Genomic DNA, 14,735 nt, shown 5'->3' with positions numbered 1-14,735 from the left:
GGTTTGTAAGTTTGGTGACACATGGTCGAGAAGTGTGTCGTGTGTCAGGAATGCCTGCTGCCTACAGGTGTTTTTCTTAAATTACTGTATTAGACACTTTGAGAAGCAGAGGTAAGTGAATCCCACTGGAGGTGCCCTTCCAGACATCTCGTTGAAAAACTCATGAGATTTTGCAAGTCACATAAGACTGCCTAATGCTGGTGACTGTCTTGGATGGCGACAAAGAGGAAAATGAGGTACTCTAGACAGCAACGTATACTCAAAGGCATTTTGGTGCTGTTTTAGATATCTATGTTAGAACCCAAAGAGAGATCATATTTTAATGAAAAAGAAAGGTTTTCAAGGAACTGCGAAAACCTATGCACAACTCTATTTCTTTGATTCACACAGGGAGGTTAATCTATAAAAGGGATCCTAAATAAGAGTGAGATCTGGCCTTCACTCTCGTTTTCTTGTCTAGAAGAACACCAAATAACCGGCGAGTAGTGGAATGCAAATTCTTGTTGGGCACATAAACCATTGGCATCTGCTAACTAGCAGGTATTTTCCAATCTTTTGAAATATCCGAAACATTAAGCACAGAGTTTTATGAATAATCCTCTGTCTTACTGGGAGCCATAACTGATCTATTCTAGCTGAGGAAACATGATTAAATGTGCTGGGATCGCAAATGTGTAAAACAGCCACATTGTGCATTGTATAAATTGTTGTAATCATTTTTCGAAAGTATACAGATGGAAACCACTTGCTTGTGTAAATGCTTGTATGGGTAGACTACAACATTTATAAGGATGTTCAGTAAGAAATGCAAGATGACAACAGGGCATTAATCTGTTCTGCAGACATAGCTGATTATCTATGTAAATGTCTAGGGTCTTTACTTTAGACATCAGTAGAGGGGCATGCCCAAGTGCTGTGGACCACAAGGAACCCTGCCATCTTGTGTGATTTCCCACTAGTGATAGCTCTGTTTTGCTTAGGTTGAGGGAAGTTCTTAGAAATTCATGCCTTTCAGAGGGTAAGGGCGTTTGATAGGATCCCTGATCAAACAGGTGCTTTTCAGCCCAATCTCACTATCATTTGGGTGCCATCTAGGTATGATATAGCTGTACATCCAAATCATTTAATAAGCAGTGGTAAAAGATGTAACGGTATATTAAAGACCATGGATGGTATAGATGATCACTGCAGAACTCCAAAGTAGGTTTCTTTGGAGTTTGAGCGATACAGGACCAACATTACATCAGATGATATATATATATATTTTTAAAGGAGATGAACCAGCACAAAAAAGTGACCACAAAGAATTCAATCAATATATTATGATCCACTGTATCAAATCCTGCGGATAGTTCAATAGGATCAATGCCACAAAATCACCCTTGTCCACAATAAGGTACAGCTCATCAAATGCCAACACCATGCAGTCTCTGTTAATCTCTGCCATGTCTAAACCCAAATTGCCAGGTATCTAGACAGTTTTGCTTTTCTGGTTATCCATTAGTTGTTTGAATGATTTTGTGTACAATTTTGCTAGATTGCTGGAGAAAAGGTGATTGGTCTGTAATGTTCTTGGTTTAACTGTCCAAGCTAGGGTGCCTTGGTCACTCCTTATGTCTAATCAGTTGGTAGGTTGCCTGTACTTTATGATAAATTCACCATTCTTTGTCACTATTGGAGTGAAGGCAGAAGAGAACCACATTTGTGCAGAAGCAAAAAGGAAATTAGGCCGTCTGGGGACCCTGACGTGATTTTCTGAATAACGGCTCTGAGTACCTAATCACTAAATTGATCATTCCCCTTCCGCTCTAAAACACTGCACATGCAGAATCTATGTAGTACAACAGCACAGTGGATGAGCTGTGGAGCTATGGGTCAGTGGCAGCTTTCCCAGCACCCGAGGCCATTTTTTTCATTGAAATGACGTTCAGCCTGCATGGCACACTGACATCATTACAATGAAAATTAAAGTGAAATAAGCAGATCGGCTCATTTTACTGTCACTACATCAGTGCTCGGGGGACATCTCAGGTCCTCGAGCACTGATTCAGATGGGAGAGGTATCATTGGAAAGGGGAGAATGTCCCCTTTCTAATGACACATATTCCTAGTAGATCCCTGCTTGGGGGCCACCGCAGGAGGGAGATCCCCAAGCAGGGAGCCACCCACTAGATCACCTGAGACAATATTCTGAAGCGGGGAGTTGCCCCCTTGCAATGGTCTAGTGCTTCTACCTCTCCCAGGCCAAAATGTATTTCTTTCCCCTTGGGGGTAGATCAGAGGTGGTTGCCTCCAATCTGCCCCTGGGGAAACAGAAAGCCCAGTAGACACCAGGGATTGTTTTTATTTTACTAACTGGGTTGGGGTTGCCCTGCCAGGCATTGAGCCCAGCCCCCATCTCTCACAAAGAAGCCCCCAGCAGCAATTCTGCCCCCCATCAGGGGAAGATTGACAGTGTCCTCCTCTAATCTGCCCCAGTGAGTGTATTTTTAGGGGGAGCAGCCCCTTCACAATATGCTAGTGCTCACCTCTTTCCCCCAGGCCAAAAAGTCTTCCTGCCTCCCCCTTTGGGGGCATCTTGGAGGCTGTTACCTCCAATCTGCTCCGGGGAAGGGTGGCAGAAAGCTAGCTAGACACCAGGGATTGTTTTTATTTTTTGCTAATTAGGTGGGGGTGGCCCTCCCAGGCATTGAGCCTAGCCTCCACAACTCCCATAAAAATGTCCTAGCATTCTTTCTGCCCCCCATTGAGGGCATATTGGAGGTGTTTTCCTCAAATCTGCTCCCATTGGAGGGGCTGAAAGCCCATTAGACCACCAGGGATTGTTTTGTTATGGGGGAAGGGAGTGGCCCCCTCACAATTAGCTAGTGGTCCCACCTCCACCAGGCCTAAAAGTCTTTCTGCCCTCGGGACACACACAAGTGAGGCAGCATTTTTATCAGGACCAGTGGGAGAATGCTGACTAGTAGGACTTTTAAGGGGATTCCTGCTGATTCCAGAAATTTACATCACAGAAATTAAGGAAAAATTTGCAATTTTTGCAATATTTTGAGATTTTCAGGGCGTTGTGGGTAAGAACACTCTGTGGGATTTATGCAAGACATACCAGCCTGAACTCTCTCCGGTGTCTAGTTTTCACAAATGTCTGGGTTAAACAGGTTTACCTGGGTGTCTGTCAATCCCCGGCCGAAAAAACACTGCTACCCCATTGTCAAATCAGATCATTTTTGTGCCAAGAAATGTTGACATCTCCACATTGTATTTTGGGGCCTTTACTGTTGCGAGTAGTAGGCCTAACCACACAAGTGAGGTACCATTTCTATCAGAAGACTTGGGGAAATGCTGAATCGAATGGAGTTTGTAACTTCTCACAGATTTCAGAACTTTACATCACAGAAATGTGAGGAAAATGTGTTTTTTGAGCAAAAGTTTGATATTTGAAAGAGATTCTGGGTAAAACAACCTGGTGAGAGCCATGCAAGTCACCCCATTGCGGATTCCCCTAGGGGTCGGCTGAGCTAGGGCCCAAACTCTACAGCTACCAGCTTTGCAACAAACAGGTCAGTTTTGAATGTGATTTATCCATGTTGTGTTTTGGGCCATTTCCTGTAGTAGGCACTAGGTCTACCCACACAAGTGAGGTACCATTTTTATCAGAAAACTTGTGGGACCATAGAATAGTAGGATATTTATTATTACTGATTCAATTTTGCTGCATTTGTGCTTTCCAACTGTAAGCTTGTGTAGAAGAAAGAAGATATTTTGAATAATACCTGCTAAATTACATGCTCGTAGGGGTCCCAAAAATTCAGAGATGTACAAATAACCATTGTTCCTAAACTCCATAACTTGCGCCCATTTCAGATATAAATAGTCTACCTTGATGCCTATTATTCACTCTACATATTTCACCATATGAAGTGATCTATACTCAGTAGAAAATGAAAAACCATTGTACAGCTCAGTTGTTGGCTCTGGGTATCTTGAGTTCTTGAAGAACCTTGAAACCATATATATCCATACAACCAAAAGGGTCAAGCAAATGTAATTGTACATTGCTTTTGTGAATCGGCAATAGTGACAAAAAGATACAGATAAAAACATAGGGCCTGATTAGATCTTGCCAGTGTTACCACCAAGCTATGTTGGTGGTGGACCCGAAAAGGCCCTCATGTCAATGGTGTTTCACCCACCATATTTAATAGTTACAGGTCTGCAAGCGGTGGACTGGTGACAGGTTGCTGATGGAGGGATACGGTGGCGGAACCCAACAGACTTCGAACAATGGCAGGGGCTATGGAACAGAGGTAAGTGACAAACATACGCTGTCCCTTACACAAAGGTATTTACAAAGAGTAAGACAGAACGCAATAGAAAAACAAAGAAATAGAAAGAAAAGATCAGAGAAAGAACAATACAAAACAGTAACAATATGTTTCCCCCGCACTACATACTACACAACAGAACACATTTACGCAATCATCCATTACAGTTCCAACCAGTGCATGCAGAAATCACACACTGCTATACATCTATGACACCACATACATACACCATTGACACTGCACCCACACACAACACAACCACAACAGCCAACACAACTACACATCCATCTACACAAACTCACACACAAGCACAACTACACATAGCACAACAATGTTCACCACACAAGAACACTCACCTGATTGTGTCACACAGCAACACAAACCTACACAACATTGACCTCACATGCAAGTGACACACACATACAGACACAACCACACCACCCACTCCATCTCCCTTGACCTCAACCAGCCAATCCACACACACACACAACTGACTCACATAAAATAGATGGCACAAACCTACCAGTACAGATCCCCTTGCAATGCACCCAATGGACACCATTGACTAGTATGAATGTACCATCATTGTGGTGCCAGTATTTATTGGGCAATAAACACTGACACTGCAGTGAAGTGTATATGTGTACGATATGCATTTTGTGCCAGTGTGTCTCCAGCTATGTGTGACACAATTGTCTCCCAGATATATGCATGTCACAATGGTTAGAAAAAATTACCAGTGGCAGCAGCTCTGCATGTTCCTGAAAACTCGGAATATGGTGACTTTTGCACACCAAATCATTTGTGGGTGCCTTTTTTTATAAAACAAATACAGACACTTTTATCCAGAGCACTTTTTTCCTATTTGTCCTATAAAACAAATTACTAAAAATGTAGCTATATTTTGACTATATTCTCAGTCCCCTTCAGGAGAATCCTCAAACCCGGGGCACCTTTAGAATTTCCAGGATGTTGGAAAAAAACGTATAGGGACAAAAGGTTTTGGAGGCCGAAGTACAAACAACCCCAATTGGCCAAAAAAGGCTTAACGTGGGGGGGGGGGGTATAGTTTAGCACCGAAAGGATTAAAGAAGCAGATAGTCTTAGCGACAGTTGGGAAAATGTAAGAGGTACTGGCCTTTCAGTGTGTGGTCATATCTAGCAAAAGGGTTTTATTTCATACAGATGTTGTCACCTATGCTATGGTAAGCCTTTAGGCTTAACCTTAGTCTAATAAAAGTAGGCAGAAGTGTGGCTTATCAAAAGACATCTGGCATAAGCATAAGTGTAGGTAACCTTAAACCTGATAGGTGTGCTGGGCTTGTGCCAGAGGAGTTGCAAGCGATTAGGACAGGTTTTAGTTTGAGTCTGTGGTTGCCAGCTCAAATCTCAATGCAATCTCAATGGAAATAGCCACACACTTCGGGTTTCCTTCAAAAAGTTAGACAATTACAGTTTATGCTTGGAGCAAAATATATTATCAGAATGTTGCTGCAGCAAGTATTTTTTTTTTTCAAGATTAGCTGCATCCAGATGTTAGCAACGGGTTGCGAAACCTTTTTCTTTTTAAGATGATTTTAGGCTCCTCAACATTCCAAGTACAAAACATTTTGCGTCTTATGCGTCATTGACAATCGATTTTATGTTTTAAAGTATTTCAATGGCCAGGGCTGCATATTCACCACGAAAGAACTTGCAACCGATCTTGTTTCATAATTCCATACATATAATGAGCTTTTTACTTGGAAATCAACAAAAGCTCTACATTTTAACTTTCACGAAGTCATAGACTGGCGTTCAGTAACACAAAAGCAACGCATCCTAAACAACACGAATGCACCGCACAGAACATTAATCTAAAAAAAAGTACATAAAACAATTACACAAAGGAGACAGAACAAAGAAAAAAACAAAGAAAAAAAATCACAGAAGGAAAAATACTGAACAGTAACGATTTTTCAATGAAACAATGTGAAAACCATAACCATATTTAACGACACTCTTCTGCACATATTAACACATCTTGTACTAACGCTAAACCGAATAGCAAATCAGTCGCATTACAGACCCACAACTTGAGGTTAGGACCAGAATTGCTGCCATTGAACTAGGGATATCGAGTATCGACGTCGGCTCAACACCCTGTGATTGCAGGCAAATCACTGAATCTTCCTGTGCCTCACATAAAAAACTAAGGGCCATATTTATACTTTTTGACGCAAAACTGCGCTAACGCAGTTTTGCGCCCAAAAAATTAGCGCCGGCTAACGCCATTCTGAAGCGCCATGCGGGCGCCGTATTTATTCAATGACGTTAGCCGGCGTTAGCCGCCGGCGCTGTCTGTGTGTGTTGAAAAAAACGACGTACACCAGGCAGCGCCGGCGTAGGGGGAAAATGGCGTATGGGCCTCCACAAATGGTGCAAGTCAGGCTGAGGCAAAAAAATCACCACAACCCGATTTGCGCCATTTTTTTACGACGCCCATCCCCCATTGAAATGACTCCTGTCTTAGCAAAGACAGGAGTCATGCCCCCTTGCCCAATGGCCATGCCCAGGGGACTTCTGTCCCCTGGGCATGGTCATTGGGCACAGTGGCATGTAGGGGGGCACAAATCAGGGCCCCCTATGCCACAAAAAATAAAAAATAAAAAAAACTTACCTGGACTTACCTTAATGTCCCTGGGGTGGGTCCCTCCATCCTTGGGTGTCCTCCTGGGGTGGGCAAGGGTGGCAGGGGGTGTCCCTGGGGCAGGGGAGGGCACCTCTGGGCTCATTCTGAGCCCACAGGTCCCTTAACGCCTGCCCTGACCCAGGCGCTAAAATCCGGCGCTAATGCGGGTTTTTTAGACCCGCCCACTCCCGGGCGTCATTTTTGCCCGGGAGTATAAATACGACGCATATGCATCGGAGTCATTTTTTAAGACGGGAACGCCTACCTTGCATATCATTAATGCAAGGAAGGTGTTCACGCAAAAAAATGACGCTAACTCCATGAACTTTGGCGCTAGACGCATCTAACGCCAAAGTATAAATATGGAGTTAGTTTTGCGTCGAATTTGCGTCGAAAAAAACGACGCAAATTCGGCACAAACAGAGTATAAATATGCCCCTAAATGTGACTTTGCGTAATGACATGATGCTCATGTAAAGCGCTCAAATACCTTCAGGTACAGTTCACTCTACATATTTTTTTGAGGCGAGTATGCATTTTAGTAATGGACAGGCCTTTCCCTCTGCCAGTGTCATTTCGCATGTGGATTGCAACCAGTGCTTTTATATACTCCCAGTATGTATTGTTTAAGCATTGAAAGAGTGCTTCTGTTAATAAAGGTTAGTTCTGGTTATGACCTTAAGGCTCGAATTTAATGCAACTAATGCAGTGTCACATCTCTTGCACCCCTGAGCTCCCCCCACCATCTGTGTGCCGTACTTAATATACGATGTACCATGGCGCAGGGTAGGGGCAATAGTGTCAAAATTTTTGCCGCTATTGATGTACTGTGCAGGATTAGCACCAACATTTTGGCGCTAATCCTGCAGAGGACATAGGGGCCCATTCGAAACAATGGTATACCTTATTTTAACACCTGCTCTGTGCAGGTAATAAAAATAGCCACTAAAAGTGGTTCAGTGCAATCGCCTAGATTCCACTGCGCTATATTTGTGCTCCTCCTAAAGGGGGAATGCCCCACTGCATACATTATGCCTCGTGCAGGCATAATGTGATGCAAGGGGTTACAAAGTGGCACAATGCATGCATTGCGCCACTTTCTAAAGATGGCGTGGCGAATTTGGCCTCATTGGGCCACGTTAGGGTCATAAAAATTATTCTAATGTGGTGCAAGGAGGCATGAGGTCCTTTTAAATCTTGGCCTAAATGTGCTACTCTGTGTGAACCAAAGCTGTGGGTTACAGCACTATGAACAGCCTGTAATCTCCTAGTGATGTTCATTACTTTACTTCTCTCTTGATTTCTTGTTTAGCATAGTTTTTATTTTACTGAAGACTCACTTCTTGATGTATTAAGGCCACTATTAAGAGTCATTCTTATGGTGCTTATGGCAAACTCTTTTCTTCTAGGTCATTACCTCTGCTCCAGACGAATATTGATCAATCACCACTGATTCTATAAAGTACATGGTATATACATTAAGCTATTTGGTTAAACTAGCTTTTTTTATCTACCTATACAGGCCCAAAAATAACACACTTAGGGGGTCATTAAATCCTCGGAGGTCTTTTCGCAAGACCGCCGAGGTAACGCTGTGCTGAAGACCGCCAGTGGTGGCGGTCTTCCGCGCTGCATATTATAACCGCTGGCACCCCGCCGTCCTTTTTCGTACGGAAAGCCGCCAGCAGCCATACTGGCGGACGGTGGGAAAGTGGAGGTTGCTCAACCTCCACCGCCACGTCAACAGAACACCGCCCACCGAATCACGTCCCATGATTCGGTGTGGCGGTGTTCTGGTGATTGTGTTCTGGTGGCGGAGCTGCCCCTATGGATCCCCTCTCCTCCCAGAGGATCAACGGACAAGGTAAGTTAATCGTCCGTTAGGGAAGGGAGTGAGGGGGTGTTGTGTATTGTGTGCATGCATGGGGGTGTGCGTGTGAGAGTGTAGAGGGGTGAGTGAGTGTATGCGTGCGAGGGGTGTTGTGTGTATGGGAAATGTGTGCGGGTCGGATGGTGTGCATGTCTGTTTGTATGTGTGTGGGTATGTGTTGTCAGGGTGTATGTGTGCATGTAGGGGTGTGTATAGGTGCATGTTGGGGGTGTGTGCATGTAGGGGTGTGTATATATGCATGTTCGGTATGTGTGCGTGTAGGGGTGTGTATATATGTATGTTCGGGGTCGAGTGGGGAGGGGGTTGTGCCACCTTTAGGGGTGGCAGGGGTGTGGGGGGGGTGGGGGTAGGATTCGTAGAGGGTAGCGGGGGGGTGGGGGAGACCCCTATCAGTGCCAGGGAAGCAATTCCCTGGCACTGATAGTGCCTACCGCCATGGATCTCATGGCGGTGCCCAATCACCTGAGATCCATGGCAGTATGCAGGGTCCTGATACCGTCAGCGGTCTAGTGACGACCGCCGGGCTGGAGACCGCAATCTCCAGCCCAGCAGTCTTCACCGCCATGGCGGTCAGAATTGCGAAGTGGCGGATGACCGCGGCGGTAACCGCCACGGTCATAATTCCATTTTTTTTTTCCGCCACCCTGTTTTCAGTCTTACTGCCGCTTTACCACCGACCGCCAGGGTCGTAACGACCCCCTTAGTCTGCTCCCACAATGAACAAAAGTATTTATATTTAGCTTAACCTTGCTGCTCATACAATGCTCAATGGGGAACATAATGCTCATCACTTCCGGTCACATTAATTCAGTATGAGGAACTTAGTTGCTTTACAGTATCTACAATGTTCACCTATTACTCCATTAATTAGGGTAAATTGTGTTTAAGCTTATCGAATCAGAAATCCCTAAGTAATTATTTTAATGCTTACTTACATTTATTTTTTCACTGCATGTCGTTTCAGTCATAGCCTTAGAGAATGGTAACATGCCTGGATGTCTCTGTCGTTTGTCATTGTATGAAGATAATCCTCTCTGTGTTGTTGACACTAAGACATGAAGTTAGTTTGACTTGGTTAATTTTATTTAATTGTTCCTGGTAGAAATGCATTTGATATGAAAACAAATTATTCATTACATTCTGAAATTGCTTTAAAAATTTGAAATTCAAAGTGTGCCTCCATTTCTTGTGTCACTGTTTCAGACTGAAGGGTTTAGCGACCAAAATAAAATAATGACTTGTTTTAAGTGCTTCCTAATGTACTTTTTTCACGACTAAGAACTGTAAATAACAGATACTACTATCAATCAACTTAAAGTTACACAGATTGCTTACCTCAAAAGCATTGAACCCTGAGTTGGCTTTCTTGGCACTCACACTTGTGTCCTTCAGATTACTGCCAATTTCTATACAGCTTTTAACTCATTGGGTCATTGTGTCAGCTCCATGGCTCAAACCAAAATCTTGATGAAGGGCATTATTTAGAGATTGGCTGATGGGATACTCAATCACAAACATGGTGGATGCCCTGCCCCCCTAATTTATCAGGCATTATAGGCTATGGCACTTGTAGTATGGTAGCCATGCTCTCAGTCATGTTTATGACTAAATATCCCATCTGCCCAACTCTAAAATAGGTGAAAAAGTCTTTGATTTTGTTCAAATACCTATACAAAGCTAAGACATTTCTCATCCATTGTACATGTAAGGTATATCTAATTTGAATACAGTCTAAAAATGACAAGTGTTGCAATGATTGCTCTTTCATTTAAAAAACGGATTAGATTATCCCAATCTGAAAAAAATCAAGAACTACTAGAATCCAGCTGCATTGTAAGCATTACTCTTTGAGTCTTCAAGAATATGTTTTTATCAATTGATCAGTGGTGCATTACTTAATATTGGGATATATATCTTAGAGAAATATTTCCTCATGTTTGTTGCTATATTTTTCAGGATGGAGTAAGAAATGTCTGGGAAGATTATTATTTTGGTTGCTTGAATTGTATATTCATTTGGTCAGCACAGTGGGATTATTTGAGCTGGAAACAACTAAGTAGGGCTTCATGCTTTAGTCTCTGGTCAAATAACAAAGTAGACTTTGTCAGTATTTACAAAATATGTAGGCCTGGGTAATATTGTTAGTGCAATATTTAAAGACAATGTCAGTTTAAATTCTAACTGCATCTTCATCTAAGTGTTATTCCTAGTAAGTGTTACGTACTGAAACAATCTGGCTAGCTGTTTACTGATTCGAGTACACCTTAACAATTAGAGGAAAGTGAAAGTACAAAAAGTGGAGGAAATATAGAGGATCCCCATTCGAACACAGTGAGACCAAATTTTTGGAGGTGGGGGCATTTTATAGCGAGAGACCCCACTAGTGTGTAAGTGGTGGGAAAATAACCTCACACATTTCATGTGTTAATGTTTAGTAGAACCAATGAAACAGAACAAAACAGATAAGCCATTATCATATCAAGCAGAACACATTTATTAGTTAACACAAGATTTACCAGGAATGTTTTTTGTTAGGCCTATATTACATGGTAACATATGTAACATAGGCTTTTATGATTTTTTGAGAAAAATGCAGTTGAAATATGTGTATGGACACCAATCAGGCTATGCATGATTAAAAAGTGAAATCATCCCTTTACTATCAATGTTGAATATTACAGTGAGTATTTATGATAGAGAGTTATTGTCAGATATTAAGATCAAGTTTAAATCTAATTATCCACACTCGAATATGGTAATAATGAAAGTGTTTCATCTTTAATTTTCAAACTAGCAGATAATGGGGAATACAGATAATAGTTGATGTAAGTGTCTATAAACAGAAAAACAGAAGTCTCATTAAAACGTATGCACACTTTGGATATGGACATACCCATTGAGTCTGAGGCCGACATTGATATGATTTTACAGATAGCAGAATCTGATATTTTGATTTGTGAAATTGCATTGTAATGCTTACAATAAGCATTTCTAGGTTTTATCATGCTATACATCATGACTTAGGTGCTTACATAATGGCAGAATCCACCAGAATGGCCACAATTGTCTATTGACTCTTTACACCAGCCAACCTCAATGCATGCAGATCAGTTTCAGCAATCATTTAACTTGATACTGACTTAGTACCAGGATGCACACTACATACACATTATAACATAAACAAAATTATATACAATTGCAATTAAACCATGACAGGACACATCACATCAAAACAGTCAAAAAAGGATGCAATACAACAACAGTAATCCAACACAACAAATTTACCTTGAAGTAATACAAAACAAAAACTTAGCAGCACTAAAACAGCAGAGCACATAACCACAACAAAATAGCACAAAACAAAGCTGCACAAATGTTCTTGTCACACATTACCTCCTTTAGAATCTTGTTTTCAAATTCCAGTGATAAAAGGTGCTTTGATGGACCACTGCCTTAACTTACCATGAGGACATTAAACACCACTAGTCATAAATACTGTGTGATCAACCCCTACTGCTCTTTTTTGTGATGCAGCATTACTTAAGTTAGCAAGATCAGTGCTCCCTTTTGGTGACCCTGCACAATATGACCCCGTGCATATGCCCATTAACAACTGCTTTTCAAACATGGGTTTCTGCAAAAGACAATAACAGAACTAGTCCAACAAAGAGACACACATCTCAATATGCACTCTCTATCCTTAGATATAGCCTATGAATAACTTTAGCATTCTCTTCTACCTCATATTTTCCTATATCTATTGAATGCAAGTGGTGGGGTGCCTGGGCTGCTCTTCCACTTCGTAATGTTTACATTTTTATATTTCTGTGATTTTTTGCATTTTGCATATTTTTCGAAAAATAATTCACATGCCAATCCTTGCTATTTAATGCATTGTCTATATGTTGTAGTATTAAGAAAGATAGTTCTAAAAACATAATCTTGCATGTCAAAAGATGTTCCTTGAAGTAAACATGTTGTCTTTCATAGGAAGTCCTTGATCCTGATGCTTTTAAGAACATTTCTATTGATTAAGTCAGGTATTCTAATAGAGTAACACTCACAAATGGTGTGGCAGAGAAAAGAACATGGGAGGGACAATGAGTCTACACTAATTAACTGGGCTGTTCGCCTAATACCGGTATCTTCACTGAACACTAGGTTATCCGAGATGGAATTTTCTTTAATGGAAGAGGTGGCCTTGCACATTTATTGTGTCATGCTTCATTATTGGCCACCTCTCCCCACCCTGGTAGGTCAGTACCTCCGGGGCGGACTCAACCTCTGGGAAAGACCTACACCAGAGAGAGTTCTTATATAAAAATCACTGGACAGGTACCGGGATCCAGGTAGAGTTAAAAATACCTCTTGGACTACCCGTTCACTATACCTTTATTAAAGATGTCCATGGGTATGATTAAAAACACTGGAACAGTGTGAGGAGACAAATTACTCTACCTGTCAATGAAGCCAGCATGTTTCTGCCCTCACTAGGACCCTACATAGGTCTGGGGCATTATTCAGTGCTCTGGGTCCCTAGTTGATTGGTGGTTTATACTAAAAACCAAACCAACAACATGCACTCAGGACCTACCTGAATTAAGGTCAAGCTATGAGTACCTAGATAGGGAAAGAAAAGGGGAACACAGTGAGCTCCACACGCCCAAAGGGACTAAACTGAATCTCCATTGGAAATATCAGAGTCTGTCCACTACACACATGTGACCATGCAAAGGTGACAGTCACTGCAAACCACTGCAAACACTAGTGTAAAAAGGTGCTGGAAAACCCCTGCGTATTCAAGAAGACTCTTTCAACTAGATACTGTATACCAAACCCATCTTGGATCATTTTTATGGATGTGACTCCCAAGCATAATCGCTTCCTTGTTCACTTGATACAAAATAAGATTAAAATACCCTTTACCCTAACAAGCTTCAGGTCTGTCCGTGTACTAAAAAGATAACACAGCTGGATCTTGGGCTCAGAACTCCATGAGAACTGACATCTATATCAAACTGCAACAGTAAAAATGTAATTTTTATCATAAAGTGTCCATGTAAACTGAGATAAATAGGCATGACCACCAGGCGGTTGGGAACAAGTATCTGCAAGCATAGGAGCACAATTGGCTGCAAACGTGACTCAACCAGGCTCACCAATTATTTCCTCAATATGAACCGCAGCACAGATGACTTTGAATGGTACGTAATTGAGAAACTCACACAGACACAAGACATGACTCAACAGCTGCTGTGGTTTGAACAAAGGTGGGTGAGGAGGCTCCAAACCAACAAAAATGTCCTCCATGATGAGGTGTCTTGGCCAACACAATAGCGACAATAGTAGTCAATACACTGGCCACTCGTTCATTTATTTTTACCTCATGCTGATTGTCCTAGCTACTCTCATTAATCTCCACATGATTGACATAGGATAATTGACTACTCCTTAGAGCAGTGGTCTCCAAACTATTTAATGCCGCGCCCCCCCCAGTTGAAAAATAAAAATCATTGGGCCCCCCTCAGAATTTTTCACAATTATTTTATAAACATGGCAATGTTTAAATATGTCTAAACCTATTTAAACATTGCAGTTAGGTACTGTTACCTTTTTAAAACTGCAATAACATCCTCCTGCTTAAATAAAGGCCTGTTATCTGTATAATATTTATTTTGGCCACAATCTGGGGCCCCCCCTGGGATCACTTCAGGCCCCCCTAGGGGGGCCCGCCCCCCAGTTTGAAGACCTCTGCCTTAGAGGTACCCGGATAGCATTCTTGACGTTTGATGCCCTGCACGTTTGACTCAGGGGCTATAGTTCTTGATCCTCTCTCTATCCCCCGAGG

Source organism: Pleurodeles waltl, chromosome 5, assembly GCF_031143425.1.
Source record: "Pleurodeles waltl isolate 20211129_DDA chromosome 5, aPleWal1.hap1.20221129, whole genome shotgun sequence".
Taxonomy (NCBI): domain Eukaryota; kingdom Metazoa; phylum Chordata; class Amphibia; order Caudata; family Salamandridae; genus Pleurodeles; species Pleurodeles waltl.
The sequence above is the reverse complement of the archived record's forward strand: the minus strand, read 5'-3'. Positions refer to the sequence as shown.